Source organism: Mus caroli, chromosome 1 (assembly GCF_900094665.2).
Source record: "Mus caroli chromosome 1, CAROLI_EIJ_v1.1, whole genome shotgun sequence".
Lineage (NCBI taxonomy): Eukaryota > Metazoa > Chordata > Mammalia > Rodentia > Muridae > Mus > Mus caroli.
Window position 1 is genome coordinate 7,636,093 of NC_034570.1, and position 15,892 is coordinate 7,651,984.

The window sequence follows — 15,892 nt, forward strand, 5'->3', positions numbered from 1 at the left end:
TTCATTTGAAACTAGTTCCATTTTTAGACTGTTATGCAGTGAGAATCTTTGAGAAGCGCAGATGTTATAAGATGCTAAGCCCCAGATAGGATTTACAGGACAGCCAGGGCTATACAGAGAAACCCTGTCTCGGAAAACAAAAAAAAAAAAAAAAAAAAAAAAAAAAAAACCAAAACCAAAAACAAAACAAATCAGAACCAAAAAACAAAAACAAAACAAAACAAAAACCAGTAAAGTGGATTTTCAGCTTATTATTAAATTGTGTTTCTGAAAGGAGTTTGATCTCATTAATATGGCAAAATGCAGATTCTAATATTTCTAAATCTGACTATTTGGGGAAGTGATTGGGGCTATAACAGCTTCTTGATTATTTATAAACATGAGCTAAAAAAAAAAAGGATGGGTGAAGAACATGACTGAATTTTATACATATCCATCAAACTGTGTCCTTTAAAACAAGCCAGTGCCAAGCAAATGCTTGCCTTATTGTTCATTCCAGGTTCCTATCTGGTCTTCCCACAAAACTGTTTCCTAAGGGACTATTTAATGATGTATGTCACAGTAGTAGAAGTGTCAATTTACACTGTGCTGTATAACAAAGCAACATGGGCTGGTAAATTCTACACTCACAGAACATGCTTCTCACAGTTCGGAGTGCTGGGAAGTTTAAGGTCAAGGTCCCCACTAATTCTTGTTTAGTGAAGTCCTTTTTTTGTTTGTTTGCTTGTTTGTCTATTTGTTTAATAGGTAGTGGCTTCTTTGCATGTGTTTGTGTGGTAGAGAGGCCAGGCAACTCTGTACAGCAGTACCATTAGTGACAGAGGAGATATTGTGCCATTATCATTACTTGGGCCTCAGAGCTTACCACCGTAACATTGGAGGTCAGGCTTTAACATATATACTTGAGGAGGTTACAAACAATTTACACATGCACACAGGTAGAACACACAACTGAGTTCTGCTGTCTGAAGCCTGAGGTGGGCTTCTTTAATGTCTCAAGATAATATGGAGAAGTAGTAACCACTGAAACAGCCAGCAGCAGAGAAGAGGAGAGGCATCTGGTAATTTACTACTTCCTTATTATTATTATTAGATATTTTATTTATTTACATTTCAAATGTTATCCCCTTTCCTGTTTCCCCTCTGAAAGCCCTATCCTATTTCCTCTTCCACTGCTCATCTATCCACCCATTCCCGCTTCTCTGTCTAGCATTCCCCTACTGGGGCATTGAGACTTCATAAGACCAAGGGCTTCTTCTCTCATTGATGTCCCACAAGGTCGTCCTCTGTTACATATGTGGCTGGAGCCATGGGTTGCTCCATGTGTACTCTTTGGTTGGGCGCTTAGTCCCTGATATTGTTGCTCCTCCTATGGGGCTGCAAACTCCTTCATCTCCTTGGTTTCTTTCTCTAGCTCCTCCCTGTGCTCAGTCCATTGGTTGGTTGTGAGCATCCACTTCTGTATTCATCCGGCACTGTGAGAGCCTCTCAGGAGACAGCTATATCATGCCCCAGCAACTTTTTGGCATTCATAAAGTGTCTGGATTTGGCAACTGTATGTTGGCTGGATCCCCAGGTGGGGCGGTCTCTAAATAGCCTTTACTTGTGTCTCTATTCCACACTTTGTCTCTGTATCTCCTCATATGGATATTTTGATCCTCCTTCTAAGAAGGACCGAAGCAGTCACACTTTGGTCTTCCTTCTTCTTGATCTTCATGAGGTTTGTGAATTGTATCTTCGGTGTTCCGAACTTCTGGGCTAATATCTACTTATCAGTGAGGGCATACCATGTGTGTGCTTTTCTAATTGGGTTATCTCACTCAGGATGACATTTTCTAGTACCATCCATTTGCCTAAGAATTTCATGCAGTCATTGTTTTTAATAGCTGAGTAGTACTCCATTGTGTAAATGTACATTTTCTGTATCCATTCCTCTGTTGAGGGACATCTGGGTTCTTTCTGGCTATTATAAATAAGGCTGCTAGGAACATAGTGGAGCATGTGTCATTATTACATGTTGGACCATCTTCTGGGTATTCTCAACTAAGGAATACTGAATGGCTGAGAAGCACCTAAAGAAATGTTCAAAATCATTAATCATCAGGTAAATACAAATCAAAACAATCCTGAGATTCCACCTCAAACTTGTCAGAATGGCTAAGATCAAAAACTCAAATGACAGCATATGCTGTTAAGGATGTGGAGAAAGAGGAACACTCCTCTGTTGCTGGTGGGATTACAAGCTGATACAGCCACTCTGGGAATCAGTTTGGTGGTTCCTCAGAAAATTGAACACAGTACTTCCTGAGGACTCAGCTATACCACTCCTTGGCAACTTAGTACTTTTAATAGAACATGGTGGAACATCTCTCTGAAGCTTCACCTTCTTCCAAAGGGTGTACCCAATCAAGTCAGTTTCACACAGGTTAATCTCTCTCCCTACTTGCTCAAAGTCCATGAGATGAGGCAAGTATTTCTTCACAATCAGTAGTTCTATTTGGAATCACGGGAAAGAGATACTATACTAGCATGAATCATGGGAACTGTTCTTATTATTCTGCATAACAGAGTTACTTACTAGTCTACAACATGCTCACCTATGTCCAGTGCAATAGAAATGTAAGATAAGTCACACATATGAGTTTCTATTTTCAATTAAACACATTAAAGAATATGAACACAATTGCATGAAATAATTTTAGTGAGATATTTACCCTAATGTGCAGAACACAATTTTATTTGTGTTCCATATAAAATGATCACTGGGCTCCATTAACTTTGCTTCTTAGTTCTCAGTCCTCAAATGTTAGTGTGAATTTTATTTCCCAGCATATGTCAGAGTGGACCACTGCATTTCCAGTGTTTGATCTCCACATGAGGGAGGGGTGGCTGCTGTACCAGGCAGCACACTCAAATGCTAAGAACACACACAGAATGAGAACTGATCCATTCTTATCTCCTTGTACAAAGATGAAGTCTAAGTGGATCAAGGAACACGACCTAAAACCAAAGACACTGAAACTTATAGAGGAGAAAGCAGGGAAAAACCTCAAAGATATGGGCACAGGGGAAAAAATTCCTGAATGGAACAGCAATGGCTTGTGCTGTAAGATTGAGAATCTACAAATGGAACCTCATAAAATTTCAAAGCTTCTGTAAGGCAAAAGACACTGTAAATAAGACAAAAATGCCACCAACAGTTTGGGAAAGGATCTTTACCAATCCTAAATCAGATAGGGGACTAATATCCAATATATATAAAGAACTCAAGAAGGTGGACTCCAGAAAATCAAATAACCCTATTATAAATGGGGTAGATAGCTAAACAAAGAATTTTCAACTGAGGAATACCAAATGGCTGAGAAGCACCTGAAAAAAATGTTCAACATCCTTAATTATGAGGGAAATGCAAATGAAAACAACCCTTAGATTCCATTCATACAAGTCAGAATGGCTAAGATCAAAAATTCAGGTGACAGCAGATGCTGGTGAGGATGTGGAGAAAGAGGAACACTCCTCCATTGTTGGTGGGAGTAAAAGCTGGTACAAACACTCTGGAAATCAGTTTGATGGTTCCTCAGAAAACTGGACATTAGCACTACCGGAAGATCCAGCAGTACCTCTCCTGGGCATATACTCAGAAGATGTTCCAACTTGTAATAAGGACACATGCTCCACTATGTTCATAGCAGCCTTATTTGTAATAGACAGAAGGTGGAAAGAACCCAGATGTCCCTCAACAGAAGAATGGATGCAGAAAATGTGGTACACGTCTTAGTCAGGGTTTCTATTCCTGCACAAACATCATGACCAAGAAGCAAGTTAGAGAGGAAAGGTTTTATTCAGCATACATTTCCACATTGCTGTTCATCACTGAAAGAAGTCAGGACTGGAACTCAAGCAGGTCGGGGAGTAGGAGCTGATGCAGATGTCATGGAGAGATGTTCCTTACTGGCTTGCTTCCCCTGGCTTGCTCAGCCTGCTCTCTTATAGATCCAAGGCTACCAGCCCAGAGATGGCACCACCCACAAAGGGACCTACCCCCTTGATCACTAATTGAAAAAATGCCTTACAACTGGATCTCATGGAGGCATTTCCCTAACTGAAGCTCCTTTTTCTATGATAACTCCCACCTGTGTCAAGTTGACACAAAACTAGCCAGTACAATTGACCCCTTGTCCACTTGACACACAAACACATCACTAGTAAGCCTCAACCCTTAGTTTCTTATTCATCCCTAAGATCTAAACAACTTTAAAAGTCCCACAGTCTTTACATATTAAATGTTCAATCCTTTTAAAATATCCAGTATCTTTTAAAATTCAAAGTACTTTAAAATTCAAAGTCTCTTAACTGTGGGCTTCACTAAAANNCTTCCTTCAAGAGGNAAAAATATCAGGGCACAGTCACAATCAAAAGCAAAATCAATCTCCAACCATCCAATGTCTGGAATCCAACTCATGATCTTCTGGGCTCCTCCAAGGGTTTGGGTCACTTCTCCAGCCATGCCCTTTGTAGCACACATGTTGTCTTCTAGGCTCCAGCCACCTGTACTCCACTGCTGCTGCTATTCTTGGTAGTCATCTCATGGTACTGTCATCTTCAAAATGCTGCTATTTTTCACTATAACATGGTCTCAACAATAGCCTCTCATAGGCTCTCTTCATGGTGCCAAGCCTCAACCCCTTTGCATGACCCCTTCAGTCCTGGGCCATCAATTGCAACTGAGGCTCCACCTTCATCAATGGCCTTTCATGGCCTCTCACAGTGACGATCTTCAGCTGTTCTTTGTGACCCCTTCATGCCTTCAAAACCAGTACCACCTGGGTAACTCTTACATATTACTAAATCCAGCCACAGAACAAGGTAGAACCTTAGCTATCTCTGGAACACAGCCTTTGTGCTCTCAGAAAACACTTCCCAGAAGATGTCACCTCAATGATGTTGGTCTTTTCTTAATCACCGCCAATTTCTTAGCTCCAGTTAACCAACATCAATAGTCCCAGTAATGCAAAGGTTTTGCTTTAGTAGTTCTGGTATCTGATTCTTCAGCCCCAGCTAACCAGAACCATAGAATAACAAACTCCAAAATAGCAATGGCCCTGAAAAAAGACTTTAATTTTTACTCTGAAATTTCATAAGCTAGGCCTCCATCTTCTGCACTGTTCTCAACATTATCTTCCAAGCTCCTACACAACATCTGACAGAGCTCTTAACACCGAATGGATCTTCTAGCCCAAAGTTCCAAAGTCTTTCCACAGTCTGCCCCAAGACATGGTCAGGTTGTCACAGGAATACCCCATTATGCTGGTACCAATTTCTGTATTAGTTAGGGTTTTACTGCTGTGAACAGACACCATGACCAAGGCAAGTCTTATAAAAAACAACATTTAATTGGGGCTAGCTTACAGATTCAGAGGTTCAGTCCAGTATCATCAAGGTAGGAGCATGGCAGCATCCAGGTAGGCATGGTACAGGAGGAGCTGAGAGTTCTACATCTTCATCCAAAGGCTTGCTAGTAGAAGACTGACTTCCAGGCAACTGGAGTGAGAGTCTTAAGCCCACACCCACAGTGACATACCTATTCCAACCAGGCCACACCTCCAGATGGTGCCACTCCCTGGTCCAAGAATATACAAACCATCACAGTACATTTACACAATGGAATACTACTCAGCTATTAAAACCAAGGAATTTATGAAATTCTTAGGCAAATGGATGGATCTGGAGGATATCATCCTGAGTGAGGTAACCCAATCACAAAAGAACACACATGATATGCACTCACTGATAAGTGGATATTAGCCCAGTAACTTAGAACACCCAAGATACAATTTGCAAAACACATGAAACTCAAGAAGAAGGAAGACCAAAGTGTGGATACTTCATTCCTTCTTAGAATGGGGAACAAAATACCCATGGAAGGAGTTACAGAGACAATGTTTGGAGCAGAGCCTGAAGGAATGACCATCCAGAGACTGCCCCACTTGGGGATCTATCCCATAAACAACCACCAGACCCAGACACTAAGCAGAAGCCAACAGGATTCTGTTGCCAGGAGCCTGATATAGCTACCTCCTGTGAGGCTATGCCAGTGCCTGGCAAGTACAGAAGTGGATGCTCATAATCATCTATTGGAGGGAGCACAAGGTCCCTAATGAAGGAGCAAGAGAAAGTACCCAGGGAGCTGAAGGGGTCTGAAGCCCCATAGGAGGAACATCAATATGAACTAACCAGTACCCCCAGAGCTCCTTGGAACTATACCACCAATCAAAGAAAACACATGGTGGAACTTGTGGCTCTAGCTATATATGTAGCAGAGGATGGCCTAGTTGGTCATCAATGGGAGGAGAGGCCATTCGTTCTGTGAAGGCTCTATTCCCCAGTATAGGGAAATGCCAGGACCAGGAATGGGAGTGGGTGTGTTGGGGAGCAGGGGGAGCAGGGACGGGATAGGGGATTTTCGGAGGGGAAACTAGGAAAGGGGATAACACTTGAAATGTAAATAAAATCTCTCTCTCTCTCTCTCTCTCTCTCTCTCTCTGAAAAACACATACAGAAAGCTCCCTCTTGAGTTTTAATAAACTCTAGACCCTCTCAGCTTTCCTTCAGCATTTCCCATACAATGCATCAAAAAAGGATATCTAGTGTCTACTGTCTCCACTCTGTGGGCTTTCTTCTACTCCTCAAGGTATCAGTGACTCTGTTGAAGTTACTTTCGATAGCATCACCTGTTAACTTCAGCTTCCAAGAGAATGGTATGTTTTGTGGTCCTTGTCCAGTGAAACTTCTCCAGTAGTTAACTGTTGAATGGTTTCTCTTTGACCTCTTTGACATCTCTGACCTCTGACCTTTGGGGAGCTGGCAGACACTTGACTTGCATTGGATGCCCTCACAGTGTTTCTTGTAGATATCCTGTGAGAATCTTTGTATCCTGTAATTCATCCTTTGAACTTGCTTTTTCCTCTCTCCAGTTCAGCCTCTCTCATTATTTATTCATCACTAACAAACTCCTTATCAAATGTGTTTGTTTCACATCCAAACTTTCTTCCTTAGACTTTTGACATAGAAGTAAATTCTTGATATATATCTCCAATCAGGTAACCCATATTATAGCCATTATATGTAAAGGGAATGCAACTTCTCTTTGAAGTGGCATTTTGGCATGCTATCTTAGGTGGTGTTACTTTGCTCATCAACCCCTTTTATATTCTCTCTCTTTCTTACATTCCCCTTTCCCCCACAAATATGTTTCCAAATCATGTCCATTTTTCTTTTTAAAATTTGAATTTGATTTATTTCTCTCTTATTATCAGAATCTTGTAGCTTATACTTTAATATCATTGAATAGTTGATAATAAGAGCCCGGGGAGCCCAGTTTCTCCATGAACTGGCATTCATCATGCTTATATGCATTCTACAAAAGCTGCAAGGGAGTCTGAACATTGGCCATCATATGAACCCAGGAGAAGTATGCAGATAATTTAGAAATGAAAACTAGCCTTCCTCACACTCAGCTTGTTTCTCCAGTAAGCCCACAGTGCAGGCATAGTGGCTCTGAAGTACAGGATTGGCTCTTGTTTCAGATGTCTCCCATTAGAAGCTCATGGAAATGTCTGTCCTTACCATGTCTTTAATGGCATGTCTTTTGATTTTTAGGTGTACAACCTTCCAATAATGTGCATCCCTGTCATTTGTCTGCTTATGTTATTCTCCTTAAATATCATCTTCTGGCATAGATTCTCTTTCTAACAAGCCCAACTTTGCTTTGGGTCAAACATATCCTCTGAGATGACTTCTCTGCTGTTGTCTGGCTCTAGACTGAATTTGAATTTGTCATTTTGAGTCTCCTTACTTCACTAACATGCCATTATGTTTGTCCTTTATCTCCTCTTTTGACTGTGGGGACTCTAAGGACAAGGCTTTCTTAGCTCTCTGACTCCCTAAGACTTGGCAATGGTAAGCACTTAGCATAGTCATGATTTGCTGGCTCCATGTCTTCCACATATATCTTCTCTGGGATGTCTCTGCCTTCATTTCTGATTTGGCTTCAGATTCCTTAATCATGAGCCATTGATATAAGGTGGTTGATCCTGGGTTTGTTTGCCAGGAGATTTTACTCTGATAATGACATACATTGGAAGGCTATGCTTAAGAACAAGTAGGTAAACCTGAGAACAAACTCAAGTAACAAGGCAGCTTGTTTCCTATCATGTGTACCAGAGAACTGCTGCTTCCCTGGTGGCAAGGCTCCTAGTAATTTCTGAGCCTGATCCTCACTGGTATTTGGCATCTTCCTTTGAAGAGGTAGTTGTGAATGGGCATCTTTAGGCCATCTACATATTGCCCTGTTTACCACAGCTCAGGTGAAAAAACTTGCTGGAGCTTTTAAAGGGAAAGACACCCAGCTGTTGGGAAACAGAATAGATGTCAATGCAGCAGGATAGATAGCAACAATTTAGACTTAGTCAAGATAAAAAGTAACACGAATTTTTGTAGTCAGTCAGTCATGAGCATATGAAAAGTAGTCTTCTCTGATATAGCAGCCTGAGGATCTAGAGCATAACAACTCATGAGAAAAGGTACGGGTAGATTGCTTAACAACCAATGGCTCATTCATTACCCCATTCACTTAGTGCCATTGAGAAATAACAAAGATATGGACCTGTACTTCTTGTTTACATGTAGTGCTGAAGTTAAAGTATGAAAATGATCATCTCCACACTTTGCAGAATGTGATGGAAGAGTTACTAGGGTGTAGCTTGTAACTTCATAACAAAGTACAAAGTTAAAGCAAGACAGCAGTCCAGAGCACATCATGAGGATGGATTGTTGTCAGATGTGAGGGCAGATGCTCCAGCAAGGTACATGGGGAAGGGAAAGCCTTGTATTATTGGTGCACAAAGGATCAGGCAAGATACTGAAGCTGGAAAGCTAGCTGGAGATGAATATGAGAACAGGGAATTAGGAGTGCTTCAAAGCCTCCTGAGAGTAACCTCCAAGCAGGCTGTGTTGTACAGTCATCATACTGAGACAATGTGTCAGACAGAATTGGTTTGCTCCAGATCTCAAGGCAAAGACAGAGGGTAAGTCAACCTAAAATAAAGCAGTACCCAGAGGATGGGACCGAATGTAAAAGATGGTGCACTTTACATTAATTGGGATGTTTTTGTGGCCAAGGTGTGCTGATTTTAATGAAGGAAAGGTGAGGATAGGGGTAATAATGTGATTAGTTTCTTCTGCTTTAGTTATTGTTCATAAGCAAGATTGTTTGGGTCCTGTACCTTAAATAAGAATAAATGAGAATTCAGGAGTTCGGAGTTAATGTAGCATTACACTCAAACTCTGCTTCTGAATGCTGTGGGACATCTGGACAGAGTCAGCCACTGGCCACTGCCCTGAGTTTCCAGCAACCAAGTGTATATATCAGGTGGTAATTTAGGGTGGTGTTGAAGTTGCAAATAAAGATATAGGAGTCATTACTGTACAAATAAAGAAACTCACATGTCATGGAACACACACATTTGAGATTCATGTAGTAAAATGATCAAATGAATAAAGAAAATGAATCTTTAGAGAGATTGAATGAAAACAAAACAAGAATGTGTTCATAAAAATCAAGGAAACACAGGAACTTATTTACCACAGGTGGGTATCCAGTGCTAGATAAAGTCTGTAAGAGGAAGATAGAATCACACATGTTATATGGGCAGTTGTCTCTGGGCTGTGCTAACATTGACCCTTGGGGTGGTATTCTAACAAGTGCATAGCTGGAAACGACATCATTTTTCTGTGTGCTTTTATCTAAATCTGCTATAAGGTGAAGCTGTCTGTGAGTAAATGAAAGTTTCTTGTTTTCTACTTGGTGTTAGTTCAGCTTGCAGAGTTTCCCTGACACAATAATTTATGGGAGGCAGAGTCATCTGTGGCTCACACTTTCTGTTGTTGCTTGACTTTCTGCACTCTTGTAGAACATCATTGAGGTTGGATATATGATAGAGAGCATCCTTCACCTCAAGGTTGATGGAAGCACATAAGAAGGAAGGGACTGGGAGCCATCTACAACCTTTAAAAGCACACCCCTAGTGACCTTCCTTCTAAAGTCACTTTTTGTGACTCCACCTTCTAAAGTTTTTGCCACTTCCCCAAATATTTTCCAACAGTTTGGGTCAAGCACTCAGCTCATGAGGCTTTGGAGGACTTAAATGTTTGGTCTGATTCTTGCCCCAAGTCCCATGCTTACAGAGAATAAGACTCAGACTCAAAATATATTTACAGATACAATTGACCATATAGCTAGACTCTTTTCTGACTAGACATAATTTTAAATAGCTCATTTATTTTAACCTATATTCTGCCATGTGGCTGGCAATCTGTGCTTAGGTACCATGCATCTTTCTGGGTGAATCTTCTGTAACTGGTTCTATCCCAGAATTCTTTCTGCCTCCCGGATGTCCCACTTTCTATTCTACCCTTTCCTATAGGCCATAGGTATTTTTTTCTCCAATTTTTTATTAGGTATTTTTTTCATTTACATTTCAAATGCTATCCTGAAAGTCCCTTATACCCTCCCCTCCCCTGCTCCCCTACCCACCCACTCCCATTTCTTGGCCCTGGTGTTTCACCTGTACTGGGGCATATAAAGTTTGCAAGACCAAGGGGCTTCTCTTTCCAATGATGGCCGACTAGGCCATCTTCTGCTACATATGCAGCTAGAGACATGAGCCCTGGGGGTACTGGTTAGTTCATATTGTTGTTACACCTATAGGGTTGCAGACCCCTTTAGCTCCTTGAGTACTTTCTCTAGCTCCTCCATTGGGGGCCCTGTGTTCCATCCAATAGCTGACTGTGAGCATCACTTCTGTGTTTGCCAGGCACCAGCATAGCCTCACAAGCTAGAGCTATATCAGGGTCCTTTCAGCAAAATCTTGCTGGTGTATGCAATGGTGTCTGTGTTTGGTGACTGATTATGGGATGGATCCCAGGGTGCTGCAGTCTCTAGATGGTCCATCCTTTCGTCGGTGGCACAGCCATATAATACATTATAATCTCTAAAGGGGACATTTGATATGCAAAACTATAAAATTCATGCTGTTTTCTTCCTCCTGTGAGAAATGGGTTCAGATTTGATGACATGGAATATAAAAAGTATATTTTACAATAGAAAAGTTCTTGGTTTGGTTTCATAATCAGAAATTATGATGTTACTTGTCCAAACTAGTTTTAGGAAAAGATAGAAAGGAGAAGCCATTATGTAGTAGATTGAAGTGGGGTGGGTAGAAGGAAGGGATGTTGAGTCATGCCAATCTTCTTGGAAAACATATTCATAGAAAGAGAAGATGAATGCCAGTTGTGTGGTGCTTGCCTGTACCTCCAGCATTGGGAAGACAGAGGCTGATTTTAATATACTGATTTTAATGCTAGCCTGGGCTACATGGGACCCTGATTTTCCTGGTTTTATATTGTTTTGTTTTTAAAGGGAAGATCAAAGAGAAAGCTGTAGTTAGTAAAACAGAAGGCATTTTGTTTGAAGTTGAGAGTCACTTTGGTTTGATTTCTTTGAGGGGCACATGTGCCTGCATATATGTGTGTGTGTGTGTGTGTGTGTGTGTGTGTGTGTGTGTGTGTGTGTGTGTAAAGAGGAGGGAGAGCGGGAATAGACATATTTGTAAATGTATGTGTACATAGAATTGGAGCATTGGGACATAACAGGCCATATGCAGTTTATAAAAAGAAGACTATATATTATTTAGTGCATTACAAAGTTAACCTATCAAAATCAGAATTCCTCAGTTCTGTTGGGTTCAGTGACACATGTCTGCAAATACAGTACACAGGATGCTCAGGCAGAATTCTTCTAAGTTCATGGCTGTCCTCAGTTACAATATAAGATCCCGTCTCAAGTATCAGAAACATAAAAATTCCTGCAAGCAAGCAGGAATTCTCTGCCCTAAAACAGCCTGTCTAAATAGTGTTTAACTGACAAATGTTCAAGGGCATTTGATCAACCACATGATGTATGTGGGTTTTTTTTTTTTTTTGCAAGTATGATCTATTACAGTAAGTGTTTTAAATTCATTAATTCTAAAAATGAGGGCAGATTTGTAGTTATCAAGTTCTGTGGTGCAGTTAGCTAGTTCCAAGTTGACAATGGGATGTCTCCATGGAAACGCCTGGACTAAATGTGCAGAGTTTATTTGTACAATTCCCAAATCAGCATTTCCATTGTATGTACTCTATTTCTGCACCTTAACTCAGAATTGGAAAGAGACTTTCCATGGAGAAAGTTTTAAGACCATGCCTCTATATTTTATCATGAAGGTTTGTTTTCCCCAGTAGGGAGCCAGATTAGAGCTAGAATCATTTCATATGGGAATTTCCAGACCTACTTTCATGAAATAAATAATACTGACCAAGGTGGGGAGAATTGTTAAAAGCCACTTGTGTTCCTGTAGCTGTAGCTGGATTCTAACTCTCGGCCTGGTAGATGGCCATCTTGATGAAATCATACATCTTAGGGAATACACTTGATATCTAGACTCCTGGGGAGTCTTTTAGAACTGACTCCTGATGCTACTGAACCCCCCTAGGAGGTTAGAGTGAATTGGAAACTGTGGAAGCTCCACAATAGAAACTGTGGAGATGGTTTGTACTAGCATTGATTGATTGATTGATTGATTAATTGATTGATTGGTTTTGGTTGGTGTGTCAAATCAAGTTCAGAGTCTCCTGCATACTAGACAAGCGCCTTCCAGTTGTACTGTGTCCTGAGCCCATCTTAGCTTCAGGAGAAGAGAAGCTGACCCTCACAGAGTCTTTCCGGTTGGGAATTGTCACTCCCCTAGGCCAGACCACATTCAATTCTCTTTTGAGACATTCCCTCGTATAGTTCAGTGTGAATTTTCGAGAATTCATGTAACCCTTCGATGTAGAGTGTTACAGCAAGTTACCCTTGTGTATTTGTTTTACTACTGATCCTCAGTCTCTGTAAACTTTAAAGAGATGATGCAGAGCTGAACTATAACAACCCTTTCTTTCTGAGAGAGAAGGGCTGTGGACATTCTAGGCCCTGAGATAAATGTCTCACTTGATTTTTCATACGCAAGGCTTCTGCTAAAGCTCATTGCTTTCATAGAGAAGAGTCTCATTAAAATTCCTACAACTACTTTTAATCAGTATAAGCTTTGATTAAAAATGAAATGAGAAATGCTTTAGGCCTTTTGACACTGAAAACAGAAAGTTAAGTGAATTATATCTAATATAATACTTATTAGAATAATTTTATGGGCAAAGTAATCAAAATATGGAAAGATTAAGACTGCCTGATAGTTGGTATTTCCACAAAATATGGTCGTTAGACACTCGTAATAGCTAAAGGGATAAGGGGAAAGGGCTTGCTCTCAAGTTAGTTTTCTACTTAGGCCTACTGAGTTTCTGGAGGGGCTTATCACCACTTCATCAGCTGTAATATGTCTTCCCTTTTCTTCTCCATGGCTGAACATTTCCCAACTCTGGAAAGCAGCACTCATTGACAGCCACCACAAAATTATCATGTATCCTCTGGCACATGCTTGGGACTGTGCTTTTTTTTTCCTGACTTGCTGGTAGTAACTGGCTGCGTTGTAGATAAGTTATGCATTAAATGACTAAGTTATTGACATTTATCAAGTGTAAGTGGCATGCTAGTGAAGTCTTTATGAATACCAGGTTCACAAAGCTGATGTCAAAAAGAAATTTAAAAATTAACTGAGAGCATTCTAAAAATTAGATCAGAAAATTATTTCAGTGGTTCAAGGAATCTGAGTAACAAGTTAAAAAGATCAGCAGAATTAGAAATCCCATGCAGTTTACTGTGGACTGTTTAACTCCAGGAACCTAAGTGTTCTAACCTCAAATGAGAATTTCATTTCATAGCATCTATACCCCCTTTCTTTATATGTTGATGTGGATTTAGTCTTTTAATGTTTGTGTTTAAGGTGTTCTGTCATGACCTTGGATAAATGTGATAAATGAATATTTCTGTAGAATTGTATTAAAAGCAAACACAGCATTTAAGACATACTTTTATAATCTACAGTGGTGTGTTTTAAGTGTGTTGTAGACCATAATACAGTCCATGTGGAATGCCAGCATTTATTTATTTGTTTAAATTTTTAATTATTTATAACAACTGTTGTAATTCTCTGTGATTTTAAAAGACCAAGCTTTCACAAAGGTATGATGTATGCTAAGCCAATAGAACTATTTACAATTGTCCAGAAAGCTGTGAGATATCTGATTTGTAACCTCTTTCTGATGGTGAAGCATTCTTCACCATGGCGCATCAGCTCCCAGGCTAGTCCCCCGGAGCACCAAGGCACAACAGCTCTGTGTTGGTCTTTCATTGCATGAGGGTACAACAGCTCTCCTGCTAGTGCCTTGTGGAGTTTTGCCCTTCACAATACAGTGTCTCTGAATCATGTTTATGCTATATCACCAACACCCTCCCTAAACTAGAAGCTAGACTATCTTTCAGTGCAGTGACAAATCATTTTATTTTATGCCCACAAGTGCTTTCCTTGAATGTGCACCATGTATCTAGTACCCACAGAGGCCAGAAGAGAGCATTCTATTCCCTGGAAATGGAATCACAAATAGTTGTGAACCACCACAAGGATGCTGGGGACTGAAATCAGTTCTCTAGAACACTAGCTAGTGCTCCTTAATGATAAGCTACATCTTCTGCTCCAACAAATAAATCATTCGCTGTCATCAACAATGTGTGTTTGTGTGTGTGCATGTGTGTGTACATGTATTCCCATGTGTTTAGAGGCTGGAAGTCAACATGGGATGCATTTCTTAATGGCTTTCTGCTTTTTTTTTTTTTTTTTGAGATAAGATCTCTCATTGAATTTGGATCTAATCAACTCTGCTGGATTGACTGACCAGCAAGCCTCAGGGATCCTCCTGACTCACCTCTCCCATACAGGTGTGCAAAACTGTGCCTAGAGTTTTATGTAAGTGCCAGGGTTCTGATCTCAGGTCTTCATACTTTCATAGTAAACATTTTATCAATGGAGCCATTATCCCTGTCCTCACCAACGACTATTATAAAAGAGAATGCTGTGGACTATTGCTGTGAGAAATGCCTTTTTAGCTATGTTGCATGTTGCGTTTCATCTATAAAGCGAACTGAGATGAAGAAGTAGGCGGTGTTCTCCCTTGTGAATGATCATTGATTTCCTAGGCTGCTGTGGGTTGAGTGGGGACTGGCTGAGCAGCCTGAACACCTCCTGCAGGTTCTGCTAAGTCTGCAGGAGGATAAACTGAACACCCTGAGACTCTTGGTCAGGTTTCTTTCCTTAGGTTGCCTTCTCGTTCTGCTGTCTGGTTCAGCTGCTTCCTGTTTGCCCACAGGTTCTACTATACTTATACTTCAAATCCTACTCTGACATTCTTGTGCTCCCTTGCACTTTATACTTTCATATTTTTCCTTGTCTCCTGATCCTTCTTCATCTGACTTGACATTAGCTCATTTCTTCCATCCGACAGAAACATGAGTGGAGTCCCCAGTCATGGAGACTCTTCCTAGCCCTAACATGGTGTACTATCATAGCTTATATAAAAACAAAACAAAACAAAACAAAACAAAACAAAACAAAACAAAAAACAGTGGATCAAGAAGGGGGAGATTGAAATGCTAACAAGATTTTTTTCTGTAGAGAAGGAAACATGTTGGTGTGGGTTAGTAGAAAGGACTTATACTAAGTGGGAAGTAAACATGTTTCAGCAAGGAGCCCTGGTATTTAAGAAAGAACTCTCCCCAAGAGAATTCCTGGGAAGGACACAAAAAGTAGGAAAAACCCACAATATTTTAAGTTGGAAGGAAGGAAGGAAGGAAGGAAGGAAGGAA

At 40.5% G+C, this 15,892-nt stretch overlaps 1 protein-coding gene across 11 annotated transcripts in view; it reads left to right on the forward strand.

Moving 5' to 3' along the window:
- The window catches only part of C1H8orf34 (chromosome 1 C8orf34 homolog), a 488,137-nt gene that overhangs the window by 133,930 nt on the left and 338,315 nt on the right, over positions 1-15,892 (forward strand). The gene's annotated exons all lie outside the window — the stretch shown is intronic.